At 42.6% G+C, this 15,210-nt stretch overlaps 1 long non-coding RNA gene across 1 annotated transcript; it reads left to right on the plus strand.

The window, feature by feature from the left end:
* Positions 1–3,351: 3,351 nt before the first annotated feature.
* Positions 3,352–14,749, plus strand: LOC308437993. The gene is made up of 3 exons (XR_013975578.1): positions 3,352–3,472; positions 3,911–3,998; positions 12,248–14,749. It is a non-coding gene; the product is annotated as an uncharacterized lncRNA (long non-coding RNA).
* Positions 14,750–15,210: the final 461 nt, after the last annotated feature.

The raw sequence follows: 15,210 nt of genomic DNA on the forward strand, positions 1-15,210 counted from the left end.
ATCCTGATTCATGATTTCTCTGAGAAATTAGGGTGCCTGGATATGACTCAGTAATAGGACACTTGCCTAGCACATGAAAGGCCCTGGGTTTGATACCCAAGAGCACTGACCAAAAACAGCTATTGCAATTTTAATTTTAATTATCTAAGTTGACTTGTTAATTTAATTCTAATAAATGCACCATATCCAACTAAGATGTTATCAACATGGGATGCTTTCTTTGTTGGTTTTATGTACATCTAAGGATACTATGAAGAAATGAATTTATTAAAAATTATTCCCTCAAAGCCAAATAAGTATCTGTGAATTCTTAGACCCTTCCATAAATAACTGATCGACAGTACTTAAAATGATGGTTTAGATTTAACTGAGCAGCAACAGTTAATGATTCAATATGTAAGTTCCTAAATTGTACAGTAGAATGTTTTTGTATCTCTAAATTGAGAAAGAGACAAATGATTCTTTGTGCTTATGTTTTCATTTAATGTCCACTTCTCAAGAGCAAATTGTAATCTTAATGCCTGGAGTTGGAAAGGGCTCCTGGAAGGCTGATGTCATACATTCAGGCTAGTAGCTGGTCAGTCTTTCTGCACCACTGATTCTCGGGCACACAAGCATTCTCCTGTGCTAAAAGCTTCCTACCCCAGCTGTTCCACCATGAGAACTGGGAGACATGGTCAATGCAGCCTCCACATTTGAACAGTGCAGCTTTTCCTGGTTACCTACCTGGTCTAGCTTTCTCTTAGGCACATTAGGGGAGCATGCTTCATGAATCCTTTCTTAAAGTAAAATTACACCACTTCATTTCTCAACTCCTCTCTCTACGGGAAGTTCTAGGGGTCCTTATTGAAAGCTTGCATCAAGAAAGGAGGCAAGCACCATTCCAGCAGCAAAGAGAAAGGAACTCAAAACTTCTCAATCCCCTGGTCCTACCGAGAAAACATAGCTCTTGTCTTCCAAATGTTAGTGTAGAAACACAGATAACTATGAAGGAATCACCACCCTAGGAGCCAGCAGGGGCTATATAAGCTCACCCCAGAGGCTGCTGTCTTCTAAGAAGTTTGTACCTCTCCAAACCAAGAGGGCAAGGCAGAATAACAAAGCCCACCCTTTATTTACCAGTGGCAGGCCATCTTGAGGCACAGTGGGAAAGGTTTCCTTGAGAAGGGCATCAGAATCTGAGCTGGGAGTTCTCCAATTTAGAAGCAGCCATTAGAGGGAAGCTTCCCCACAGCATCAGATTGTGCCATACGGTATTTGAATAAAGTCATTCTCGGGCAACAGACAAGTGGGTCTCTCACTGCCATGTCACTTATGGGGTACTCTGGTAAATACATGCTCTTATGTGGACTTAGGTAGACCTTCTGCAGGACCTAGAGAAGACAATTTCTTCTTTCTGTGTTAGCATGTTCAAAATGCCTATTCTTAGGACATGATCTTTCTGGCCATCTTCCTAGGAGTGGAGTTTTGGGTTAGTCATTAGATCTGGCACTCTGGCCATCCATGGAGAATGAGTTGAACAGCTGTGTAGGTATCCTGGTTTGTGAGAGCTTCCTCCCACCCCTTTCTGTATTAATGAGAAAGACGAAGGCCAGAACTAAAGACTGAGTCCAAAGAGTTAAGATCCTTACTAATAGAGTGTTCTCAGCAATGGAGTCTCTCCTACTCACCCTTTCCTGGATGGAACAGATGAAAGTGGATATGGTCAGCCATCATCCAACAGCAGAATGAGACCCCTTGGAGACTGTGCATTATAAAGTGATGTATAGAAAACAAAGGAGGTCAGGATAGTCCAATTGTGCAGAAACATTCAAGCCACAGCATAAGGTATTATGGCCTCCAATACAAGTTAAATCCAACTCCAAGGTCCAAACCCCAAGATTTGAGCCTTGACTCTGGGGTACCACCAGATATGGTTGCAAAAAGGAGAGTAATGGAAACCTGTGTCAATTAGTTCGAATGTCTAAGTCCTGCAAGGAGGCCATCAACACTGGGCCCAGGAGCTCATTTCAGATGCAGTGGCAATGCCTCTGGAACTGTGAATACAAAGGTTAAGAGAAGGGCTTAGCACATATAATTCTTGCCTTGCAAGCATGAAGATTGGAGTTTGGATCCCCAGAACCCACATGACTCCTGGATGAGGGTGGCAGCCCTCCTGTTGTAATTCCAGTGATAAGAAATTGGAGACAGGGGTTCTCTGGAGCAAAGTGACTATCCAGAGTAACTACATGTGTGAGTTCTGGGCCAACTGCAAGACTTTGTCTCAGTGTAGAGAGTGGAGAGTACTGGCCATCAACCTGGGAATGACACTCACATGCAAAGACAAGTACACACTCGCATACATGAATACATATGCTTGAAGAATGAGGGCACAGCCGATATTTCTGATTGAGTTTTCCAGTGTACCTACTGCAGGAATCTGCACTCTTCTAAGCATTGAAGTGCAGAGAAATAAGAGAAAGAAAGAAAAAGGGGGGATGGAGGGAGGGAGGGAGGGAGGGAGGAAGGAAGAAAGAAAGAAAGAAAGAAAGAAAGGAAGAAAGAAAGAAAGAAAGAAAGAGAAAGGAAGGAAGGAAGGAAGAAAGAAAGAAAGAGAAAGGAAGGAAGGAAGAAAGGAAGGAAGAAAGAAAGAAAGAAAGAAAGAAAGAAAGAAAGAAAGAAAGAAAGAAAGAAAGAAAAGCTGAAGCACTGAGAAACCAGCACACTTATGCTGAAAGAAAAGTTCTATGGGCCGTGGGACATGTCTAGAAACCCTATAATAACAATACGCTTTGGTTATTAGAGCAGCAGTCAGCCCCTCTCCAGTCAGGAGGTCATCTGGGGGCTCCAGGAGTTCAGCTCTAGTGTCTAAACAGCCAAAGTGAATTATTCACTTAGAAGGCTGAAAAACAACCCCTGGATTGTGAAATGGAGCTTTCCAAAGTAAAATGTCTTAGTCATTTGGAATCTGACCAAAGTTAAGTCTTGGCCCTGACCCACCCATATGACTGCGCTGGTAGGGAGCAGAGACAGGGAAACCCCAAAACAAATATAAAAGCAGATAGTCAGCACAGGATGGGCAAGGTTCTCGAGGGGCAGGTGCACTCCAGGTGAGACAGGGATCCTGGAAGGTTAGCTGATGAGCAGGTCACAGAAGGACTGTCCGCGGCATTCTTTGGTTCGCCTGAACGAGTCTGTGGCTTACATAACAGCTCGGCAGGCAGATGCAGCCAGGCGGAAGGAAGCACAAGGTTTTCCAGCAGCCCGTAATCATCTCTGATTCTCTGCTCAGCAGCTTTCCCTTGCTGGGGGAGGCAGCTGTGCGGAGTGGGTAGGGCAGGATTCCAGCACAGTACAGTCTCTGTCTCCTCTAGCAGAACAAACAGCCGCGGAATCATCAACTGCCACACAGGGGACTAGGGCAGACTGAGCAGGGTGGAGCTGTTCTCAAGTCTGGTCCAGGCCTGCGGGCACAGATGAGATTAGCCTACAGGTGAGCACCAGAGCTGGCAGAAGTGTGTGTATTGGGGGAGGACGTGCCCTGACACCGGACACTATTTGCCACCTTGTCTTGTCTGTAGGGACAGTGGTGTCTCTCCCCCCTTAAAATACAGAGATCTCAGAATTCAATGTCATGTCCATCACAAAAGGCAACTGGTGGAGGGGCTCTATGTCTTCCTAAATGATTCTCTATGTGCTTTTTCCTCTATGTGGGTACCAAGCCGATCATGCTGGGTCCTGGGCATGTGGGGTTGGGGGAAGAAGAACTTTAGATGTCACTTGGCTGAAAACACAAATTTACATTTTTTAAAAAATCCTAACTTGATTCTAGTTGACTAGCAGCAGCTGGTGTTCCTGTTAAAATGACTCCTACTCTTCACCGGCTGTAGATCTCACAGTCCCTGTTGTCTTCCACCTCAAATCTCCTCAGGTTCTTGGCTGGTTCTTGTAGACATGCTTAGGATGAAGTCCCTGCTCCATCTGAACTGTACCCTTCGGAGAACGATCCACTTACCTTGGTGAGTTAGTAGAGTCTAGGTGGTAATTATGAAAAAGAAATACAATGGAGATACAGTTTCTATCAGCAGAAGCTGTAAGGTCCATTTGTTTATTCGTTCAACAGTTTCCCTCAGAGTCTCACTTTAAAGGTCAAACTAGTGCTAGTGATTTCATAAGGAATACAAGCACGGAGCATTGGGCTTTCCAGTACCTGGTACTGAGCGCGTAAGTTGTACATGTGCGAATAATTGTGCACGTGAACTGTTGATCTTGGCAGTGCAGTGCGATTACCAAATATGCCCACACCTTCAACTATTTACTGACTGGACACACTATTTTGCAAGTGATTTATGTGACCTTGTATTGGGGTGTGCTCAGATATTCCTGAATGTTCTGATTCCTTCTACCCCCTAGCCTGCATCTCAGGCCTCAACCCCTTGTTGGTTCTGCCATGCCCTTAGCCTTGTCTCTTCCCTCTGCTCTGTTCTCATTCTCCTTGCCTGACTGCCAGCTCCTAGTGCCTTCCCAGCAGTCTCCCTGGTCCTGATGGGAAGGGCCTAGCCCTCGCTCCTCTGTTCTCACTTTGTGTGAAACTTTTGTTTGTCTTCACCATGATGCTCATGTCCCTGGAAGCAGGAACTAGGCTTTTATTTCTGTGTCCTCAGGGCCAAGCACATAAGAGGAACATTCTACAGAGAGAGAGGGGGTGGGGTGCGGTGCTTGAAACTGAAACCCTAGCTGAGCATAGGACCTGTGAATGCTAACCTCTAGCTTCATACACCCTGCAGAAACCAGACTGCTGGCTGAGGCTCCCACTGGTTTATTTCCTTTGTACACGGTCTAGCTTTCTACTGGTGTATCATGTTCTATCCCATACTCTATGCTTCCTTTAGCTTTTGCTGTTTGAATCTATGGAAATTCTTCTGCATCTCAAGTGAATGTGATGACATCTGTTCAGTATATGGAAATCCCAGAACACTTCCGAAAAGCAAGCAGGGTTTTCTTCAGGGCAGTGAAGACACCTTTGTGGGATTCTGCTCAGGAAGCATATATGGTTGGGAATGAGATAAGGGCTTTGTATTTAGCTCTTATTTGCTTATAATATTTAATTTCAGAAATTCTCTCTCAGATTTATTTCATTGAGCTCTGCTTTACACCCTCTTTAAATCAAAACATAGTTACCACAGGCTAGCCACGGTCTAGCCACGGTCTCCAGAAATTCATGGTGCAATCCATTGTACCAAATAACCACCAGCACTGTGCCACGACGCCTGTTGACAGGCTTGGGGTCCTGAAAATCACTAAGAATCATGTGTTCTTAGAGGGAACAAATCACAAAGTTCACTATGTGGACCAAACAGAAGGGAACTAGGGTACAAATCTCAAGAACCATGGGGAACCAAGGCAGTGACATGAAAAAAGTCCAAGTCAATGCTTATGGGTAAGAAAGGTGGCCATTTAATTCTGCAAATGTCACCTGCTTTTACATGCTCTTACATGCAAGAGCAGCTAATGGCTCTGTGTCCTTTGCAAGATATGCTGGTTGATTTTTGTCAACTTGGCATAAATCTAGATATATCTGGGAAGAGGGATTCTTTATTGAGAAAATGTTTCCATAAGAGTCACCTGCCAGGTATCGATTAATGATTGGTGTGTGAGGGCCTAACCCATTGTGGGTGGTGCCAGCCCTGGGCAGGTGATGCTGCTGTGTGGTATAAGAAAGCAGGCTTAGCAAGCCAAGAGAAACACGTCAGTAAACAGCACTCCTCCAAGGCATTCCCCAACTTAGTACCTCCAGGTGTCTGCCCTGAGTTCCTGACATGGCTTTCCTCAGTAATTGATTTATAAATACATCATACAGTGAAATAAAATGTGTCCCCCCAAAGCTGCTTTAGTCATGTGTTTTATCACAGCAATCAGTACTCTAAGAAACAAAGACCAGATACCTTGCAGCAACCTTCCAGGTCCTCTGTGATCCAGACCTTGCTGCAAGGTGCCTCTCCTATGCCTGGCTGATGTTCTTGTCATGGGCACCCACTAGATCTCCAGATGAATCATCCTCTCTTTCCCTGGGATGCTTTCTTTCTCTGGCATGTCCAGTGTTCAGTAGGTCCGTCCAACACTGACAGAGGCTGTTCAGGGGTACATCTGCCTCCTGTCATGAGCACACACCACAGCGATTCTCACCACTGGCTGCCCAGCTAGACTGTAAGCTTCCTCCATACAAAGACTGGCTGGCTTTCTACTCTAGCAAAACACAAGGAAACTAACACATATCCGATAAGCATTAAACATCAAAAATGTTCTAGAACTAACTGGTGTAATTGAGAAAGTCTTTGTAAGAAGTAAGAAAATCCTGGAAAGTGAACGTTACAACACTTGAGTGGAAAAAAAAGGAATTCAAACTAAAATACTATTCGTGGAGTTATTGCAAATGAGTTTCTCATAGTTTGATCAAATTCTCTCTGTCTCTGTCTCTCTGTCTTTGTCTCTGTCTCTCTCTCTCTCTCTCTCTCTCTCTCTCTCTCTGTGTGTGTGTGTGTGTGTGTGTGTGTGTCTGTCTGTCTGTCTGTCTGTATAGTGAAGAGGGAGTCATGGAATATGTGACTCAAAGCATGTGTGTAATCACAGGACAATTTTGTGCAGTCAATTCTCTACTTTTACAGGGATTAAATTCAGGTAGGCAGACTTCACTGTAAGCACTTTTACCCACTGAGCCACTCACCAGCACAGACCGATTCTCATAATGCTACTTATTTTCTGTATTCTAATAATTTCATCTTTAACAGAACATTTAATTTTACTCAAGAATGTTCTTATAGGTTTTATTCATAATAACCTCGATTTGGAAACAACCAAATGTCAATCAAGAAGATAATGGATAAGAAAACTATGGAATATTACATACATGGAATACTACTCAGCAATGAAAAGGAAAAGCAGTAATATAGATAAATGTGTAAAACACATTGGCTTTTTAAATATCAGATGCTAAAAAGTACATTCTATGCTATTTTGTTTATAAGAAGTCCAATGCATGTAATTAGGGAATGGCGGTCAAATGAGAGTTGCTAATTGCCTGCAAGGGACATTGGGGGACTTTCTAATCATGGACGTTTCCCCTATCATAGCACAGATGTTCGCACTGGATCCTAAGCTTATTTGAATCTTTTGAGTTAGTTGACTATGATCTATGCATTTCAGACTTTAACACTTTTAAAGTTTTTTTCTTATTATTTACTATGTTCCCCAGACTCACTTGAGTTGTAATACCAAAATAAAAAGCATCTATGAAAATACCTATAGCCAATATCATAATAGATGGGTAAAAATAAAAACATTTTCTCTCAGGTCAATGACAAGGCAAGAGCTCTCGGCCCATTCATTTAGATGTCTACACCATAGTCAGCAGAACAGGGAAAGTACCATAGACCTGCTAGCCAGAAAGGAAAAACTGAAGCAAGTATTTAGACAGCACTATTGTCTACATGGAAACTCAAAAAACTTGACCCAAACTCTATTACACATTAATAAGTGGATTTAATAAAGCAATAAGATAAAGAACAGTTCTATAAATTTCTGCACATAAGCCTTTCTGGGAAAAATTACAGAATCAAGAAATCAACCCTGTACATGATCACACACATGAAGGATGTTGCTTCAGAAGCTGAAGAAGGCACACATGAATAGATCACAGCATGGATGGATCATATTGTTCTAAAACCCATCTCACTCCAAGAAATAATCAGTCAATTGGTCTTTCCCACAGGAGGTTCCCACAAGAAGAGGAAGGTGAAAACAGCTTTCAAATTCTCATGGAACTACATGAGCTAAAACAGCCAAGTTAAGTGTGAAAGAGGAACATATGGTTGGAGGCACCACATGTCCTGGTTTAAGATGATATTTTGTGAATGTGGTAATAAAATGGCTTGGTACTGGCTTTATAGTTGGTACAGAGGCCCATGGAGCAGAAGTAACCCTAAGCATGCCAACAAAAGCTCCAAGAAGAGGCAAGGTAGAAAGAACAATTACTTTTATTTGTGGCATTAGAAAAACTAGATTTCTATATGGTAAACCACAACAATAAAATTAGACCCTTTACCATACACAAAGCCAATTCAAAATGGATCATAGAGCTAAGCATAAAATTAAGAATACTGGGAGAAAGTTCCCTGAGGCTGAGCTTGGCAATGATAGCTTTGGATATCACATCAAAACTTGGGGTCATAAAAGTCATAAATAAATAAATGAACAAACAAATAAATAAATGGAACTATACCAAACTTAAAATAGTCTACATGGAAAGTGAAGCAACTATATGAAAATAACTTTGAAGAATAGGGAAAAAACAGCATTTGTACAACCTATATATCTGATAAAAGATTAATATCTAACGTATAAAAAATTCAAAAGCAACTCAACAGCAGAAAAATAATGACTTAAAAATGGGCAAAGGTTTTGAGCAGAAATTTTGCTGACAAAAACATTCAAGTGGACACAGTATATATGAAAGTGTCCTCCAATGCAGAAGGGATTAAGAAATTATATTTTCACACAATTATACATAGCAACACAGAGATATCATACAACCTTGAAATTGGAGATTCTGCCAAAGTCAGTGAGAGGGGCAAACCTGAAAGATATTATGCTTGGCGAAATAAGCTATATAAGAAAGGGAAAATGCCCACCCCACGTGTTCTCCACTAAATATGTAGTCATTTAAAAGTATTAAAATGCACATAGGATGAGAATAAGTTTCCAGCATAAGCATGAAGAGAGAGAAACAGGTCAAATGTTTTAAAGGTTATACAGTATCAGAGTCTAGAGCTCAGAGTAGAGTGAGGGTTATAGCTAATAATATGTGTTTAAGATTTCTGCTAAAAGAGGTATTCTTTACACACGCACATACACACCTCTGGATAATTATGTAGGTGAGCTTATCTTCTTGTATCTCATTTTCATATGTACATCACAAAAGGGACAACCTACTGTTGTTTTCACTGAAGTTATTAACCTGCTTCAAGGACTTGTCCTGCCAGGACTTAATGACTGCTCAAAAACACTTAGCAGGTGATGCAGACTGTGCTGGGATTTGACTAGCTGTACTTTGAAACATTCCAACAATATTTGCCTAGCCTGGTGATAAGCAGATGCTTGGCAAACAGAACAGAACTCATTATCTCAGAATCCAGTCACCAGGGACTGCAGGAACAGCAAGCTCTGAAGGAGTCCCCCACCCCAGGGCAGCTTTGTGCTGGAAATAAGCTGTTGACCCCAGGTCAAAGGGTGAAGAGACCTGAAGATGGAAGAGAGGGAGGGCTAGGCACATCTGTCAGTTTCTGGCTTGTAGTCAAATTTACTAGTTTTACCCAGACTAGATCTGTAGAAGAGTGTGGCTATAGGGAAAGCAAAATTGTTCCAAAGAAGCTCAAAGGACCTAATATAAAAAATGGCTTATTTTTAAATAAGCTTTATTATCATTATTATCATTATCATCATCATCATTATTATTATTACAATTTAATACATGCATATAATACAGTGTGGTCCCTACCTCAGACTCTAGTTTTCTACAAGTCCTGTCAGCAGCCATTCTTCCTTATACCTCTTTTCCCCATACTCATTATTGGTTTGTTTTGTGCCCCACAAAGCTTAACCAAGCCATCTTGGCTTACAACTAAAGCCTGGTGAGCTTACTACTGGATACACAGCTACGTACTACCTCCCCCTTGTCCACAGCTATTAGTTGCTAATAGACCATCAGTAAGTGGTCTGAGAGCCCCTTTCCATCTTTGGCTGAGTGTTGGGTAGACCCTGTGCCAGTAAATCTACACAACTGCCGTGAAGTCATAGCTGCCATGACTGTGTTGCTCTTTGGTACCCTAGTCCCTATCTTCCAGTTCTTACATTCTTTCCCCCTTTCTTCCATGATGTTCCCTGGGCTTTCAGAAAATGGTAAAAATGTCTTGTCTGGGGCTAAGCCTCAGCTGTCCTTTAATCCCAGAATCTAATGCAACTATGAGTCTTTACATTCATCTTCATGTACAGAATAGAGAGGGTTTTCTGATTAAGGCTGAGGATAGCCTTTCTCCATGGGTGTGAACATATTTAGAAGACTTTGATGTGTCACTTCAGGTAAACATAAGTGTTGGATGTCTCTGCCCCATATCCCAAGACCACTTTAGTCATGACTCTTGGACCATATTTACAGTAGTTGGCATGAATTCCCTCTTGTAGAGCAGGTCTCAAACCCACTCTATGAGCTACCTGAACATTTCTTCAGGTGCTTCTTAGCCATTCAATATTCCTCAGTTGAGAATTCTTTTTTTTTTTAGCTCTGTCCCTCGTTTTTAATAGGATTTCTTGCGTTCTTTGTATATATTGGATATTAGCCCTCTATCAGATTGGCAAAGAATTGGCAAAGATTTTTTTTCTTCCCATTCTGTTTCACAGCACAATCATTGTCCATGCACAATTTCTGTCCATGATTTACATACTTGCAATAAGTAAGTAGCTGTTGCTGAACACATTTTCAAAGCTCTGAAAAAATTCGGGTTCAATAACCTGTGTCACTTAAAGAAGCTGGGTTCAATGTTTGAGTAACAAGGAATAGTACAGAAACCAACTGTACTAATCTAATGTGAAAAAGAAAGAAAAAAAAAGCCTCTCCATTTGCATGTATCCTGGCCAGCCTCTGAGAAGCCCAGGGATTCAAACATCCTCTCCAAGTCTGGAAGACTCAGTTGTCAGTCCAGAGACTAGAAAGTTAGAATAAGGGTCAGGGAGCACAGGACAGAACACAAGCAATGTCTGGCTGAGCTCTACAGTTCTTCCCAGTGAAGGCCAATTTGAAAGGGAGAAAAATAAATGTAAGAAGGGCACCTTCGGGGTGCTAATGGAAGAATATGTTACCAGCCACGTGTTCAGGAGAGCTACTGCCTACTCATATTAGGGCAGCTTCCTTCTTGTAACTTCATGTTCTCCTCATACCCCTTGGTAACAAATACGCGAATGTTTCATTTTCCCACCTAAAAAGGTATTATATATTCCTCAGTCCTATATGAAAAATCAAAACTAACACAAGGAGACATGAACCTGTGGCTTCCCATTCATCACTGCTCTCATCTGATGGGTCCAGGGAGAGGTAAGGAAAGAGTTCAGTCACCATGCTTGGAGGCTTATCTTGGAGTCTGCATAGCTGTGTTAGGACAGACCACTTACAGGTTAAGTAGCAAGCAGAGGGGTCATAGCAGAGGTGATGGTGCTTTCTCTGCCTCTATTTCAATACGTGCCTCTTAGACATTCAAGACATGGGATGTGCCTTCCCTTCATCACTAACCTGTACTTGCTCAGCCTGGATTCATTCAACGCACCACAAATAGCTAGCATCCCATCTAGCATCATGGCATCACATCTAGCACCATGGGAGCATCTCCAACAGCTGCTGCCAATGTCATTACTGCTGACTTTGTTCTGCTCCACATCGTGAAGACAACAATCAAAGAGTCTTCTTGTACTTGATGAAGAATGCTCTCAGCACCCAGTTCTTGGGAGTATGTGCTCTAGGCAGGGTTGGTCTGGCTCTTAAGTGCTTGTTAGTTCACTAATTAGAATACTTGTGTCTCTTCTGGCCAAATGTCCAGAAATACAACATTAAAACATAAAAAAAAAAAAAGAACAACCCAAGCAAATGTCAACAAACAAGGTTTAATTATGCAGCTCAAGTTGGCCTTGAACTTACAGTGTACCCCAGACTGACCTCACTATATGCCCTAAATTGGCTTGAACTGATGACAATCCCCCTGCCTCAGCCTCCCAAGTGCTAGGATTACAGGTGTGTGCCACAGTGGCTCCTTTATTAAAGCCTTTTGGTTAATTGCTAGCAGCTCAGGGGGTGAGGCCTGAGGGTATGGAGGGTCTGAGAGCCTGGAGTCATGCTGACTCTGGCTCCCAGGGCCATCCCATCCATTAACATTTCCATGTGAATGAACCAGGGAAAGAAGTATTTCTGGGCTCTATGGGCTTTTCATTCTCTGCTTTTCTTTGAAAATTGGACCAGAACCTCCAGTTCTTTCAGCCTCTTTCCTCTCACTGGAATCCTTCTGGTACACATTGCTGCTAATGGGAGCATGGGCTCTGCCAACCTAATGAAATAACAGGTCCATGGGGCATCAGCGGCCTAATGAGGAGCCCTGAATGGAAATAGGGATCTTGCCTGCACTGAAAATGCTCAGTTCTCTGTCTATTGTCCCTCTTGCTTGCTTCTCAGGTCCCTGAATCCCAGTGCCAGCAGAAGGTGACCTGCCAAACTGATACCCCATGCAGCTTAGGAAAGGGCACTCAGACGGCTTCCAGAGTGCACCCCAAACTCGTTTCCTCTTGGTTCCACCTCTGCCAAGATGCGGCAAGAAGAACAGGGAACTCGGTGCACCTGACTGGGCAGAACAAGGAGTCTGGACAGTGATCTGCAGACTTTCATTTCAACTCCCTGCAGAATTTGGGAACCTCAATCAGCATCTGCAGTGGGAAAAGAACAGATAGAGAAAACATGGGCCCAAACTCGGGAGAACTTCTTCAGTGACCTCTCTTCACTCTCTCCCCCAATTTTCCCCTTCATCCTCACCCAGCACATCTCTATTTCAAAGTGTCAGATTGAGAATCCAGAATCCTATTTTAGCTGAATAGCATTGCACAGTGCCTCAGCTGCCTTACCTGGAAGATGAAGGTGGAAGAATGACTTACCTACTTCCTAAGCTTCTGGGAGTATTGTGTGGCACATGCCTTGGAAGCATTTGTTATCTAGAGCTCATCCAGTATTCGCCGTTTCTAAGAGAGCAGGAGCGTTTATCAGGGCCCGGAGAGATAGCTCAATAGTTAAGGGTACATGCTTTCTTGCAGAGGACCCAAATTCAGTTCCCAAAATTCATGTCAGATGGTGCACACTGTCTATAACTCTAGCCCCAGGTATCCTATGCCTTCTTCTGGACTCAAAGGCTACCTGCACTCACACACACACATGCCACACACACACCCCCACACACATACATTATTTAAAAAAAGAATACTTTAAAATAAAAGGGATTCGAAATCAAATAAGTTAGTATCATCTGGAGGTGGTGAGGCTGAGTCACTAACCTAAGCTACACAGGCTTGAAATGGGGAAGCCTCCAACCTGCAAGGGTCACTCTATGGCAGAAGACATTTGCTCAGAGAAACTCCAGTGAAGGGAGTTCTCTGAGGCTGGTAAAAATGAGCTGCTCATCAAAAAGCCATTGGAAGGAAGCCAGAGAAGATGGGACCACTGCCGCAACAGCAGGTGCTGGGCAGGGTGAAGTGACCAGTGACAAGAGCGCTCACTGCGACCCAAGTGCCTTTAGCTTATGCAGTTTCATGTCCACAAAACCATGCTCTGGTTGTGTCCTCATGTGCACGGAGATTCTGTACTGGGGACCACTGTGTAGTTCAGAGGACTGCAGTCTGCTTTAAAAGGAGTACATATTTCCAAGCACGGCATGCATGCCTTGAATCTCGGTACTTGGGAGGCAGAGATAGGCAGACCTCTGAGTTGTCTACAGAGTGGGTTCAAGGAAAACCAGGACCCCATGGAGAACCCCATCTAAAAATAACAATAACAATGAAAAAGTACATTTTAAAAATTGTAATGATGGATGAGTCTTTGGCACGTTTGATTCATATAAATCAGTTCCATTTGAATCTAATCTGATGCACTGATTGCAAATTAGTTTCTACACCAAGAAACTAAGACGGTTTAAATTACATATGGTGAGGTTCTCAAGGCTACGTTAACTCATGAGACCATTTCCAGACATGCGGTTGGCATTCCATGAACTATCCCACGTCTAAATGACAATAGCTTTGCCAGTCTGAAAAAGCTGGCCTGGGGCCTGGGGAGATGGTTCAGTCAGTAAAGTGCGTGCTTGCAGACACAAGGCCCTGAGTCTGATTCCCAGAACCCACATTAAAACTTTTCTTCCTGCTGTCCAGCTTTTATGGTCCTAGAAAAATCGCTGTAAAAGTTTACATAGCTGCCAGTGGAGGGATGCAATCAATAGTCCTACCCAGCTACCATGCCAATTAACCATAACAATGACCAGAATGGCAAAATATCTTTCCAAGTTCAGTAGTGACACTTGGAGGTAACCAGCAGCTGTCTGATTAGATAAAAGACTCACTCAGTGGGAGGGAAATCATGCCTCTTACTAGTAACTAACTACTCAGGGCTAGTGAGGCCACAGGTTAGGTGAGAACCTCTTTGATAGACTGGAATAATCACTGTAAAATGCATCCTTACCACAGATGAAAATAGGCCTCACTCATCAAAGAAGCATTGCTCTACAACTAACAGAGGCCATTACAGGAAACTAAAGCAGGTTATAAAGCAGAAATCAAGGGATCACTTGGAGTCCAGGCCCAAGTGAATAGATCTACAACACAATTCTATCATCTAAGGCTCAGAAGACAGAAGTCTGCTGTGAGCGTATCTCTCCTAGGAATGACAGAGAAGTTGCACCCATGATACCTCAACAATATGGTTGACTAAACAACACCTGAACAAGACTCTAAGTGGGGAATTTCACAGGATCCCACCCCTAGATGAAGAACTACTGAAAACTTGTGACTGTTGTAGGTAGGGAGTTAGCACCTTCTAGGGATGAGCCCCCTAATGATTATTCAATACAATTAGTCTGCCCTGAAAGCATATGCACATATAGTTCTGCATAAATATATATGTAACAATAATAATCAAAAAGAGACCATAAGTTGAGAGGGAGGAGGGCAAGAGAGAGATTGGAAAAATATAGGGAAGGGAGAGTGTTATAATAATATTTTAATTTTTAAAATTCAATGAAAAAATAAAACAAGACAAAAGAAAAAACAAATGAATGAAAAAAACAGGATGTGGTTGTGAATGTTGGGGAATCCTACTGCTGAGGAAAAGGAGATAGGCAAGTGACTGATGCTCACTAACCAGCTAGCCTCGCCCAATAGGTGAGCCACAGCTGATGAATGAACCTCTCTTAAAAATAGGTTGAATGGTACTCACAAAGAGTGATACAAGGCTGTCTTCTGGTCTCAAAATGTACACACACACACACACACACACACACACACACACACAAAGAGAGAGAGAGAGAGAGAGAGAGAGAACAAATATTTAAATAATAACAATTTTAAGTTAATAACATTTAAAGTGGTCTGGATGGGATTTGA

This window comes from Micromys minutus (assembly GCF_963924665.1).
Source record: "Micromys minutus genome assembly, chromosome: 1".
Lineage (NCBI taxonomy): Eukaryota > Metazoa > Chordata > Mammalia > Rodentia > Muridae > Micromys > Micromys minutus.